The 13287-nt window shown below is 37.5% G+C and overlaps 1 long non-coding RNA gene across 1 annotated transcript in view; it reads right to left on the bottom strand.

Annotated features, from left to right (window-relative positions):
- The window catches only part of LOC147579269 (uncharacterized), a 30945-nt gene extending 17874 nt beyond the window's left edge, over positions 1-13071 (bottom strand). Inside the window, exons 1-2 of the long non-coding RNA XR_015253730.1 lie at positions 2624-13071; positions 818-879 (exon numbers count right to left, since the gene is read on the bottom strand). This is a non-coding gene — a long non-coding RNA (uncharacterized LOC147579269). The remainder of the gene's footprint in view (positions 1-817; positions 880-2623) is intronic.
- Between the last annotated feature and the right edge of the window lie 216 nt (positions 13072-13287).

The raw sequence follows: 13287 nt of genomic DNA, 5'->3' as shown, positions 1-13287 counted from the left end.
TTGTCAGGTGGAGTGGCAAGAAAACAGATTTCAAATTTTCCTAGCCAGTCACACAATTGCGTAATTCCTAGAAATCAATGTCTTTTCTGTATGTGTGTGTATGTATACATAGTTAGGAATAGATCTCCTAGTAGTTCTCTTTCTCTGGTAGGTCCCTGACTGATACAGACATTAGTAGCTTATCCAAGGGCACACTGCTGGTAGGTGGTAGAGCCACTCTCCTGACGTGGGCAGTCTGGGCCTTGAACCAATGTTCTTACCCACCTCCCCACTCTGCCTCTCCTGTAATTTCCAGTCATTAGCGGTCTAATTAAATATTCAGGACTTGGCCCTGAGGGAAAAAAACAAAGAGAAAAAAAGACAAATCACACCTGAATGAAGAGGAACACAGTATAAATGAGTTCATTGAGTGTAGGGATATGCAGAATAGGAAGAATAGCATTAGACCCTAGAGGAGAGATTTTGGGTTATGCCAGGAAATGAAAATGAAGAATGTGTATTTGCTTAGAAGAGGAGAAGAGCATTCCGTGTGGAGTGTATGACACATGCAGAAACCCAAAGCAAGTCACGTAGAACATGGCAAGCCTCCAAAATGAAAGTTAATGAGCAAAGAACATGAAATCTGTATTACATATCAATTGCTGCATAACAAAGTGAGAACTGGAATCAAGTGAAAACTCAGTCTCACACATGCCTGGCAATTATGCGGTGTCTTCACATTAGCTTTTTGAGCTTCTCTAAAACATGGTGGCCGGATCCCAAGGCCGAGTATTGAGAGGGAGAAAGAGAGACAGTCAGACAGACAGACAGAACTGACCTTCTTATGATGAAGCCTCAGAAGTCGGGTAATATCTCCTGTACTTCTTTACTCCTTTAATTCTATTTCCAATTTCAAGTGGAAAGCAACGGGGAAAGGCGAGGTGTGGAGAGCATGTGGAACATGAAATATTGCAATGTTAATTTTGGAAAATACAATATCCCACACGATAACTCATGGCAGATTAGTCCCAGTGTGAGCTGATCCATTATCTCTTTTAAATGCTTCCTGATAAAAACTTGGTGGGGGAGGGGGAAGGCTGTATCACTCTCCTGGTTGTTTACAGAACCTTCATTCAACATTCTTCAAAAAGCGGCCTAGCTTTTTTTTTTTTTTAATGCTTTTATTTATTTTTGAGACAGAGACAGAGCATGAGCAGGGGAGGGGCAGAGAGAGGGGGAGACACAGAATCCGAAGCAGGGTCCAGGCTCTGAACTGGCAGCACAGAGCCCGACGTGGGGCCCGAACTCACGGACCACGAGATCATGACCTGAGCTGAAGTCTGACGCTTAACCGACTGAGCCACCCAGGCGCCCCATTGGCCTAGCTTTTAAATCAAACCATTTAACTTCACACCTCGACCTCAGAGACCTGTAACACATAAGCACTTTCTGTTGATGTTCTGTGATATCACTAGTGAAGGGGAGAAAGCTCCGAGCTGAGCAAGTGAGCACAGCAGTATGGCCAACACCCAGCTCCTCTGTAGACAGGACTTGGAGCCAGGAGGAAGCAGGTAAGGTAGTTCCCATTTGACCTAGAAAATGACTTCCATTTATTGCAGAAGCATAAACAGAATCTGAACACATATGTTAATTATTTTTCCTATGGAGGGCACATGAGCCTGGGTTTTCCACTCTCATCACCTGGTACCATGATGGCATCATCACCTTCATACAAATGAGGCTTAAAGACACAACAGGCTTTTCAATCCAAGGATGCATGACTTTTTGCTCTGGTCTGAGGCTGTTGTCTTATGATTCACAAGGTTTCCTTAAATGCAGTTTCTTCACCTTACATGAATTGAATCCTGGCTAGCTGCGTCCCTCCATCCTGCATCTGTGTACTTGGTCTTAACCTTGTTTCCAGGACTTTCTGTCTGACTCTCCTAACTGAAGTCACTGACTTTTTCATGTATTTCCTGACAGCAATAAATGAAGTTTTCCCATCGATTTTTGGATTAAATTATTTTTTCAATACCCCCAACAAGCTGCATTGATTGAGTCAGGTTTTTTTTTTTTTTATTAATTATTTCTACCAACTACTTATGTTCTAATAATCTAATATCGAGAATATGGGAGTTTTTAGAGAACTGACAGAAAGAAACTGTTAGGAAGTTTCTGGAAACAAGATAGAAATCAAAGGAAATAAGTAAACGTACTGTGAAAACTATAAAACACCACTATTCAAATAATCACATACATATGTGCATGCAAACATATATATATATATATATATATATATATATATATATATATATATACACACACACACACACACACAAATGTATATATGAAACTTCTCTGTTTTTTGTAAACTTGTAAAAACATTTATTAAATACAATAAAACCTTGGATTGTGAGTAACTTGTTCTGCGAGTGTTCTGCAAGACGAGCAAACATTTCTAATAAATTTTAACTTGATAAATGAGCGATGTCTTAACAATACGAGTAGTAAGTGATGCCGAATGTCACATGATCACCACTGAACCAAAGGTTCTTGAAATTTGCTTTTGATATACAAGTGCTTTGGATTACAAGCATCTTTCTGGAACAATTATGCCCATAAACCAAGGTTTTACTGTACTTACTATGTAAAGGATGCAGTGATTGCAGGCACCTTCTGATAGTTGAAGTAGAGGAAGCCAGGAACACTAGGAGAGAGTAGTAGGAGCTAATTAGATAGGGTGGCAGGGGACAATTCATATAGAATTTTGCAGGATTTTAACTGCATTCTAAATTTAATGAGATGTCAGTGCAGGGTGGTAGAACAAATGGAGAGAGCTTGACTGGAGGAGATCTGTATTCTAGATATTTCTAATACAATTGTACCTGATTTGTTATTATTTAAGTTTTCTCTGTATTTGTTCAGGACTCCCCAGGGTTTTTGAACACTTGTACTTGAGACTAGTTTTGAATATCTTTCCCTAAAAACTACACCAAAGGATGAACTTACTGACAGAAGACTGGTCTGGGGTGACCTGAAAACCCCATCCAGGCATATAATTGGATATATTATGCTTTGGGAACCTTCATATGTGGGGAGCAGGGCATGTAGCAAAAGTTCCCATCTAATCCCCTCGTAGGTATTGCCCACAACTGGTGAGTGGTGCCTTTCATGTCCTCAACTGGGAAACACATCTCTTACCACCTCCATTTCAGGGCTGGCATCTGTACAGAATCAAAAGCAAGAAAGACTTACATTTTAACAGTTGATTCAGCATGTAGATCTCTTACTCATCCTCCATTTTACTTACTTATCATTCTCTAATAATGAATTGTGTCAAATTCTTTGTTAGTCAAATTTTCCTAATTTGTTATTTTTCTATTTTTTAAACTTTGCCTTCACGGTTAAACACACACACACACACACACACACACACACACACACACACACACCAAAAAACAGTTGACTAGGAATGAAAGATTGTTCAAAATGCTCATAATATGTATTAGTATACATGTGTTTAAAAATGTGACAGGTAATTAGTTTTCCATAATGTAGGATTCTGGAAAGCTAGTTTACAATGAATAATGTATCTGGAAGAGCACAGCCATTAGTCTGAACCTCTAGGGCTTTTCAGTTTCAAAAGAGAAAATATATTCTGTATATAATTGCATGGCATTTTCAGTGGCTGCAGAAATACCAGTAACTAAGTACCTTTGATTATAATATTAACAAAAATTTGGCAAGGTACTTAGCAATTTTTAGTAAATGCAATACATTCATAACTAGCAGGATATTATAACTATTCCTAAACTGGTCTTTAAATATTAAAATGAACATCTTTCTAATCCTTCTTTGACTCTAATCTAGAAGTAGAAATTCAAATTTTGCTGAGAAGAGAAGATTCCCACACCAGCCTGAAGGATTAACATCATGCCAAATATACGAAGGAGTCTGTAGGGGAAGTTTAAGAGAGCTTCTCTCTGTGTCATATAACCAAAATGGAATGTTTCCTGAGGCATCAAACTGTGATAAATTATCTGTTCCAGAATGCTTAAAAAAAATAAAATTATGCACTGATTTTAGTTAATAATGTACTCCATTGTTCCTCCTCAGTTCTCTGGGGCGTATCTCATAACCTAGGGAAAGAAACAGGCAGGAAGCAATTAATTACAATAGAGTCAGATACTTTCAGTAGTAGAAGAAACAAAGTAGAAACCAATCCTGATTTTCCTATCCTAGTTTCAGTCCTTTGACTGATGTGCAGGAGGTCACTGTATCCAAGATAGGGCTTCCTGAAACATAGTGAGATGTATAGTATGTGTAAGGCCATGGAGATGAATTGGTGTAAGTAGCCATGCTGGGTAGAGCCTATAGATATTTTTAGCTGGGTGGTATGCATATATACAGGTTATCTGGGGTTCGTGAAGTTACCTCCCCAGTTTGTAGGCATTGGCTTCTGGTTTATAAAAGAGCAATTCTGTATTTACAAAGTGGCAATTCAGTCACATCTGCAGTTAGGATTCTGAGGACTATGTACAGACAGATCTTATTTAACAACCAAGATTTTTTAACTTCTGCCCATTGGATCACCTGCAGCTAGGCCAGGTACCCCCATGTTGGATAGAGAGTTTCCCATGGCTGCAACAAGAGGCCTGGTCACTGGCCCCTCCAAGTACTTTGTAACCTTGGCAATGAATTCAGAGGCCATCCCTTCTCTACATCCTGGGAACTGAGCTATATAGAGGTTAGGCATACATTTCTTCCTGTGTGTAAATCCTCTCACTTCTTAGCTCCTTTCTCTCTAATGACGGTGCTCTGTGTACTATATACTAACCACCTACAACCAGGGAGAGAGAAAGGGGCCAGCCTAACATGGCAAAAATCCTCAGGCTTCACATAACACATCTTCTGATCTGTGGTCTGGCACCTCTTATTAATTATCTGAAAGAACAGCTGAGTGGAGGGAGTCTTACTGTTTGCCCTAGAACCTTGAACCCTTGAAAAGTAGGTTGATCAGAGTTTTGGTTTTTGTTTATTTTTTAAATTGTTCAAAATAAGGCTCAAGGAAAAACTGGCTTGCTCAAGAACACGGAGAGTTGACAACAGTCATTTATTCAAGTATTCAAAAATTATTTATTGAGGGGCTCCTGGGTGTCTCAGTTGGTTAAGCGTCCAACTTTGGCTCAGGTCATGATCTGATGGTTCGTGAGTTCAAGCCCTGCGTCGGGTTCTGGGCTGACAGCTCAGAGCCTGGAGCCTGCTTCAGATTCTGTGTCTCCCTTTCATTCTGCCCCTCTCCAGCTTGTGCTCTGTATCTCTCTCTCTCAAAAATAAATAAACATTAAAGAAAAAGAAATATTCAAAAACTATTCATTGAGTACCCACAACCCTATTTTTGAAACTTTAAGATGTATATTTCTTACACATTTTGAAATTTCTGAAATCAGGGTCGGTCTTAGAGTTGTTGTCTACTAGGCTTTGACTACCATAAGCACCAAAACTTGCACACTGAATGTCACCTTCTGGGAAGAAAATCTCAAAGACAATAATGAAGCGATCTTTCAAGAAATACTGCTTCACTGACACTCTTGATGGCACAGACAATGGTAAGGTGTGGGAAATACGGTATACTGGCAACGTGTCATTGAATATTAATACTGAAAACTTGCACTTCAAGTTGTTTCAAGAATAGCTTAACCAGGGCGCATGGGTGGCTCAGTTGGTTGAGTGACTGACTTCGGCTCAGGTCATGATCTCACAGTTTGTGGGTTCGAGCCCCACGTTGGGCTCTGTGCTGACAGCTCAGAGCCTGGAGCCTGCTTCGGATTCTGTGTCTCCCTCTCTCTCTGCCCCTCCCCACTCATGCTCTGTCTCTCTCTGTCTCAGAAATAAACATTAAAAAAAAAAAAAAGAATAGCTTAACCGATTTATTTTGCTTATATTCTCATTTTTAGAGTGTGTACACTAATATATATGATAAATCTATGGTCTTTCTAAGTAAATCTAAAAGAGCTTCTCAGTAAATTAAAACAAAAAGTCTAATGTGACAAGACAGCATGTCCCATAGTTTAAATGGCAGCATTTTAAAATTCTGACATACAGGAAGTGATGGTGTATCTTACAATTGATGTCATCTTAGATTCAATGACATATGGTATATTCCTGACTCTCTTCTAGATGCTGACTGTTCAGCCATAACGAAAGACAGATAACACTTCCGAAGCTTAAATTCTAAGAGGATAATCAAAAGAAACAAGGAAAATCTCTAGTGAGTGGTAAGTGCTAGGTAGAAAATTAGGATTAGGTGATGTAAAAAGAGGGCCTGGGTGGCTTCTTTAGATGACCAAGTTTCTCACCTTGTGGTGGTGACTTTAGGCTAAAGAAGTAATAATACTAGATGGGCAGAAGAGGCAGGACCAGAAGAGTTTCCTAAATACCAGCATTCTTGCCAACATACCTGGGCTGGATGATGGCTTAATGATTGTGCCAAAGCCTATTTTAAAATTTCACTCTGGTGGCATTATTCTTATTTCAAAGTGAAGTGGACTTTAGAGCAAACCACTGCATCTGGTCATTTTAAATGGAAATATAACTATCTTAGATAGGTGGTATTTTAATGCAATTAAACACATCCAAGTTTTAATGCAATAAGTGATATTGGGAGAATGAACCTTGAACATCTTTGTGAAATGCAGAGAAAGGAAGGAAGGATGGAGGGGAGGGAAGAAGAGAGGAAGAGAGGAAAGGAGGAAAGGAAAGGAAGAAAGGGAAAGATGAAAGGAAAGGAAAGGAAAGGAAAGGAAAGGAAAGGAAAGGAAAGGAAAGGAAAGGAAAGGAAAAGAAAGGGGAAAGGGAAAGAAAAAAGAAAGAAAGAAAAGAAAGATGAAAGAAAGAGAGGCAGGCAGGCTTCATGTCAACTTTCTTACCCAACAATACTTTTGCCAAAGCTTTAAATAATTAGAGAAAACTAATATCATAATTGAAGATTACCAGTTTGGAGTTTGGGCAAAGGGATTATTGATTCCATTGGCTTTTTATTCTTTCCAAAATTGATTGTTGTTTAGATAGCAGATATTTAAAACCAGGATGTTTATAAAAGACTCAAATAAAACGTTCTTGGTCAGAGATCTTTTTGAAATATCACATTGAAATTCCAAAAACAAGCCTACAAAAGAAGTGATAAAATTTTCAGACTTTGAAACATTGAGATCAAAGAATAAAATGTTAATAAAAAAGACACACAAGGTAATTCCTAGATAGATTAAAACCCAGATAGCATGACACTAATATGGTAACAAGGTAGTAAAGATACATAAGCACTACAAGAATTAATTGGTTTTTTTAGCTTAAACATCCTTTAGAGAGAGAGAGAGAGAGAAAGAATGCACATTCATGCAAGCAGGGGAGAGGAACACAGGGGGAGAGAGAGAGAGAGAGAGAGAGAGAGAGAAAGACAGAGAGAAAATCCCAAACAGGCTCCACGCTCAGTGCAGAGTCCCATGCAGGGCTCAATCCCATGACACTTGGATCACGACCTGAGCCAAAATCAAGAGTGAGACACTTTATCTTGGCCTCTAAAAAAATAGTACTTCAATTTTTTTAAAAGAAGAAATTAAAAGTTTTCATTCATTTTACATGTAATGTTTACTTTCCTCTCTTCTGTACCAATCACTGTGCTCATGGCAATAGAACCCTTAACATGCCAAGATTAGCTGAAAAAATATAAAAGCAATTGTAAACAGGTTATTAGTAGTTTGAGACCTAAAATCTGAGGGGTAAAGTTGTACCTGTGTCCATCCCAATGAATATCAAAGAAAATTGGTCTCTAGTTGGGACATTAAGTGGCAGTCCCTTAGGTTCATGCCTCTGCAACATGATGAGAATAAATCTTAAAGGTTTCTCTGGAAAATGCCCAAGGGGACAAATAGCAATCAACCTGCTGAACCCAGCTGCTACCCACCTCCTTCTACCCATTATGAACTGATGCTTTAGCTTCTATTTCCACCATTATAACCACTTTGGTAAATGAGGTGTTTGTGCCAAAGTGTGGAAGAAAGCCTTACAGACCAATAAGCATTTCTAATATCTATATTGGGAACCAATAACAGCTGAGTATTTTATTTCAAAGTGGAGGATTAGGAAACTGATCAATTTAAATTCTGAGGAGGCCCATCAAACATAACTGAGTGTGACCAGGCAAAAACAGAAATAATTTCTCCTCAATTTCAGGGGGTGACAAAGAGATAGGGATGATAATCTGCAGATAACCAGTTTCTCTAAGTAGCTGAGCAAACCCCACCAAGGCAGACAAGAATAATTTAACTAGATGACTCTTCTATTAAAACATATGTGTGTGTGTTTGTGTCTTTGTAGGATATGGAAGAGTTAACTCCATCCTTATGCCAAAACAAATCCATCTTGTTCCCTCAACCTCATCTCTAATAGCTTCTTTGAAAATCTTATCTGTGAGGATAAAATGCGTAGTGTGACTGATAGCAATGCAAAGGGGAAAAAAAATGTTTCTAACCATTATGGATTCTGGGTCATTATTCATTCTAAACTACAGATGTAATCAATTTGCTAAAATAATCTCATATAATTTCCTGTCAAGAAAACATTACTGCAAAGGATACCAAGTTTTCCAATTAAGCATTTATACTTAAAGTTATTTCAAAAACCATCATAATGAAAGCACTATATTGATATACTAGAGGAGAATCTTTAATTATACAATGTCTATTTTTGCTGGGGCAGTATCGTTTTTATGAATTGATCTACTTAAATTCCACAGTTGAGACTTACGTCTGTGAAACATATATAATTCTATTGTGTAGCAATGAAAAATAAACCAACCTTATCAACAATTCTAAATCATAATAATAAATAATCAATTACTAAGAAGCTGTACAATTTCACCATACATAATTTGCAAATTCATTATTTTTTTTAAGACTGACAAGGATGTTGTGAATTAGGGTGAAGACTATTATTCCAATTTTCAAGTGAGATTATTATGTTAAATGGCTTTCCAAAGCCTAATTGTAATAAGTAGAAGATCTGGCATTTAAGGCCAGTTTTTCTGACTCCTAATCCAGGATTATTTTCACTATTCTATTTTCCTAATGTCTGCCAAATTCATTCATTCATCCAGAGGTTCTAGTTCTCTGCTAGGAACTGTGGTACAATTCTGAGGAAAAAAAACAATATCATGAACCTAAAATTCTATAATCAACTAAATTAAATTGAAAGTGAAGGTGGATTAAAAACAATTTTAAATACAAATTTTTATCGAAAGATAAAAATCGGAATAAACTAACTTCTAAAAAACATACTTGAGATGCAAGGAAAATGAACCCAGAAGAAAGGAATGATATGCAAAAAGTAGTAAGTAGACATCATAAAAGCACATTGCTAATCTCAGTAAATATTTATAATAGTCAAACAACCATAATGTGTACATTTTAAAATGTTAGAATTAAAAATCATAGACAACAACATTAAGTCCCGGCTTATTTGGGAGAAGGACAGAAAGGAGGCTCTAAGTTTAGACTTGTTGGAGAAATAAAAATGTTAACTATATATGGGCGCTAGGCTGAGTAATGGCCCCCAGAGACAGCCATGTCCGAATCTCCAGAGCCTGTGAATATTATTTTGTATGACAAAGGGACGTTGCAGCTGGGATTAAGGATCCTGAGACGGGACAACACTGGAATGTTCAGGTGGGTCTTAAACGTAATCATAAGTGTCCACATAAGAAATGTGATGAGAGCAGAGACAGAGTCAGTGTAATGACCAAAGCAAGATGCTAAACATCTGCCTTTGAAGATGGAAGTCTCGGAGGTGGAAAAGAAAAGGAAGAGATCCATGCCCGAGAGCACCTGGAAGAAGCATGACCCTGCTGTCACCCAGGATACTGCTATCAGACTTCTGGCCTCTAGAACGGTACAAGAATAAATGTGTGTTGTTTGAAACCCCCTAATTTGTGGTAATTGTTACAACAGCCATAGGAAAGATATACTAAAAATGTGGGCATAATAACTAAGAGAACAGATGTGGAATATACTATTTATTTTCTAAGAATACCTATGCTTCCACTTGTGTTTCTAGGGGTGATTTTTATTAAAATAGTATTCCTGGGCACTCGGGCCACTCCTTCTCACTCTTGTCTGGGAGAGTCAAAATTACTTCTCTGAATGATAGTTTAGGAAAGGCAACTTGTTGGTTTGCAAACCGGCCCCTGTACACTGAGGGCAAGGAGAGACTGAAGAAAGAGCCAGCCTACTCCAGACCGGCAGGTAACAGTCTTAATAAGCAAGGAAACATGCATAGGAGGCTTGCCATAAGACAAGAAAGTTTCCATACCTGCCCGCCGGACTCTTAGAAGTTTAAATGGAGGATTTAACTGGTTTCAGTCATGTATACTGCCCAGATGGTCTCAACAACCCCTTACTCTCATAAGGCTATGTCCTTGGAACAGCTCCCACTTGGGAATGGTGGGCAGAACATACATTCCAAGGACAGGGAGAGAGTGAGGAGCCTCTAACTGCCCAGATCCAGCTCGTGAGTCAACAGTGGTCATATCCTCTCGATGACCTCCTCCAACATAACTGAATGCTTAGCTCAGCCCCGTCTAATCTTCTTCCTCCCTTGGGATCTGCTTATCAGGAGAGAACATACATTCTGTTCTGCTCAACTTTGTTTGTCTCTGAGGAAGGAGTTCTGTGGTTACTCAGCACTACTAGGGACCAGGTAATTCTGCCTAATTCAGAGACAACAGACTTAGAGTCACATTCTCCAAAACCTTTGTTAGTAATACAGGTGGTATTTGACCTCTGTCTGCCTTACTCTCTTGTCTATCTCTCAGTTGCTTCAGAACACACAGGAGGAAAAAGCAAGATATTACTTATTAGCTTTTTGAAATCTGAATTTTCAAACAGATAACAAAAGAACAAAGTGGAAGGACTTGATAATTCAACGGAAAACACAGAAAGAGACAACAAAAAGAAGCAAAGGAATGGTGGACCACACATAAGAAGACACAATCAGAACAAAAATCCACAGAGCATTTAAATATATATGAGTTGGGGCAAAAAGCATACCAGCCAAAAAGCAACCCAAAGAAAAGTGCTACATCAATGTTCATATTGTTCAAAATATAAATGTGATGTTTACAGGGAATACATTTCGCATGAATACAAGATACACTTACATTGGTAAAAGATGTAAAGCACAAAGATGATAAGAAATCATAAAATTACATACACCTGAATTCATAGCCTCAAAAATATAAAAAGTAAAAGTACCAAAAGTATAAAGACAAATTGACAACTGCATAATTACAGGGGAAATGTTAATGCTATGTGTCAGTTGGTTATTGCTCCATAAAAATTACCCCCAAACTCTCTGGCTTAAGATAATTGTCAGTTATTGTTATTCATGAATGTGCTCATCAGCTAATTAATTCAAGTGCAAGATGAGCAGTTAAGATGACTTATCTTTGCTCCATGAAGTTTCTCATCTTCTAGCAGACTGGCCAGGGCTTGTTTGCATGGCATGGTAGAGGTTCCAGAGAGAAAGCAGACACACACAGTACTGGGATCTAGGCTCAGAATAGGTGCATCAATACTTCTACTGTGTTCTGTTGGCCAATGAACGCAGAAGGCCTACCCAAAGTCACCACACAGGGAAATAGATTAGACCTCTTGATGGGAGGAGCTGCAAAGTCACAGTTTCACAGAGGTCATTATGCAGGGCGTTCAATGTAATCAATATACCATGCTCACCTCTTTCAGATATTGATAAATCAAGGGGACAAAAATATTGGTAAGGATGTAGAAGAGTTAATAATTAATAAGCTTGATTTTATAGATACTTGATGATAGATGATGAATAGATGATACAGAGATATACGATCTTGTATGCAACAAATAAACAAATTTTCTTTCCAAGTACATACGAAACAGTTGCGCAAATTGAACTGAAAAGCAACAGGGAATTTTCAAGAATTTCCAAAGAATTTGTCACTTAGATCACAATATTTTATTATAGTGCAACTTAATTAGATAACAACAAAGTGAAAGAAACTCATACATTTGGAGATTAGAAATACACTTTTAAATAATTTATAGACTAATGAAGAAATCACAATGGTAACTATAATATTCAGATTTAAAATAAATAAAAATGCTGTAAAAAACTTGTGGAATGATAAAAGAACAACTTCAGAGGAGTTTATAACTTTAGATACAGTTATTAGGAACTAAGACTGACAGTAAACAAGCTTAAGCACTCACCGCAGGAAGTTGATAAAGCCTAAAGAAAGAAGAATGAAAAAAATAAAAATAACTTGATTGCAATCATTTAGAGAATATTCTCCAACCACAAAGTAGTTATGCTAGTTTTCTTGAAGTAAGAAATACTATAACTTATTCCTAAGTATTTCATATATTTTCAATATACAAATCTTGCACTTTTGGGATGGGGTGCCGTTATACCTAAGCACTTCATAACATAGTACTTAGGCTATTTGAAGATAGACTGTGGTAAATTAAAAGTATATATTGAAAAGTCGAGGGGTGCCTGGGTGGCTCAGTTGGCTGAGTGTCTAACTTCGGTTCAGGTCATGATCTCACAGTTTGTGAATTCGAGCCCTGCAATGGGCTCGTTGCTGTTAGCACAGAGCCTGCTTTGAATCATCTGTCTCCATCTCCCTCTGCCCCTCCATTGCTTGCGCTCACTCTCTCAAAAATAAATAAACATTAAAAAAGAAAGAAAGTCTAGCACAACTAAAACTTTTTAAAGAAGAGATATCACTTGTATGTCAATAGTGAAAATAAAATGAAATCAGAAAGAACTTGAGGGCATTATGCTAAATGAAATTAAGTCAGACAGAAAGACAAATACTGTATGACATTACTTACATGTGGAATTTTAAAAAATCAAACATGCTTCTTAATTTCCATATATGAGTGAAATCATATTTGTCTTTCTCTAACTTACTTCACTTAGTATTATACTCTCTAACTCCATCCATGTTGTTGCAAATAGTATGATTTCATTCTTTTTTATGGCTGAATAATATTCCATTGTGTGTATATATATATATATATATATATATATATATATATACATACACACACACCACATCTTTCTTCATTCATCTATCAATGGACACTTGGGCTGCTTCCATAGTTTCACTATTGTAAATAATGCTGCAATAAACTTAGAGATGCATATATCCTTTCAAATTAGTGTTTTTTTATTCTTTGGGTAAAAATACTTAGTACTGTGATTACTGGATCATAA

The sequence above is a fragment of the Puma concolor genome, chromosome B4 (genome assembly GCF_028749965.1).
Source record: "Puma concolor isolate L17-30 chromosome B4, mPumCon1.1.hap2, whole genome shotgun sequence".
NCBI classification, from domain to species: domain Eukaryota; kingdom Metazoa; phylum Chordata; class Mammalia; order Carnivora; family Felidae; genus Puma; species Puma concolor.
This window is presented reverse-complemented; position numbering and strand designations above follow the sequence as displayed.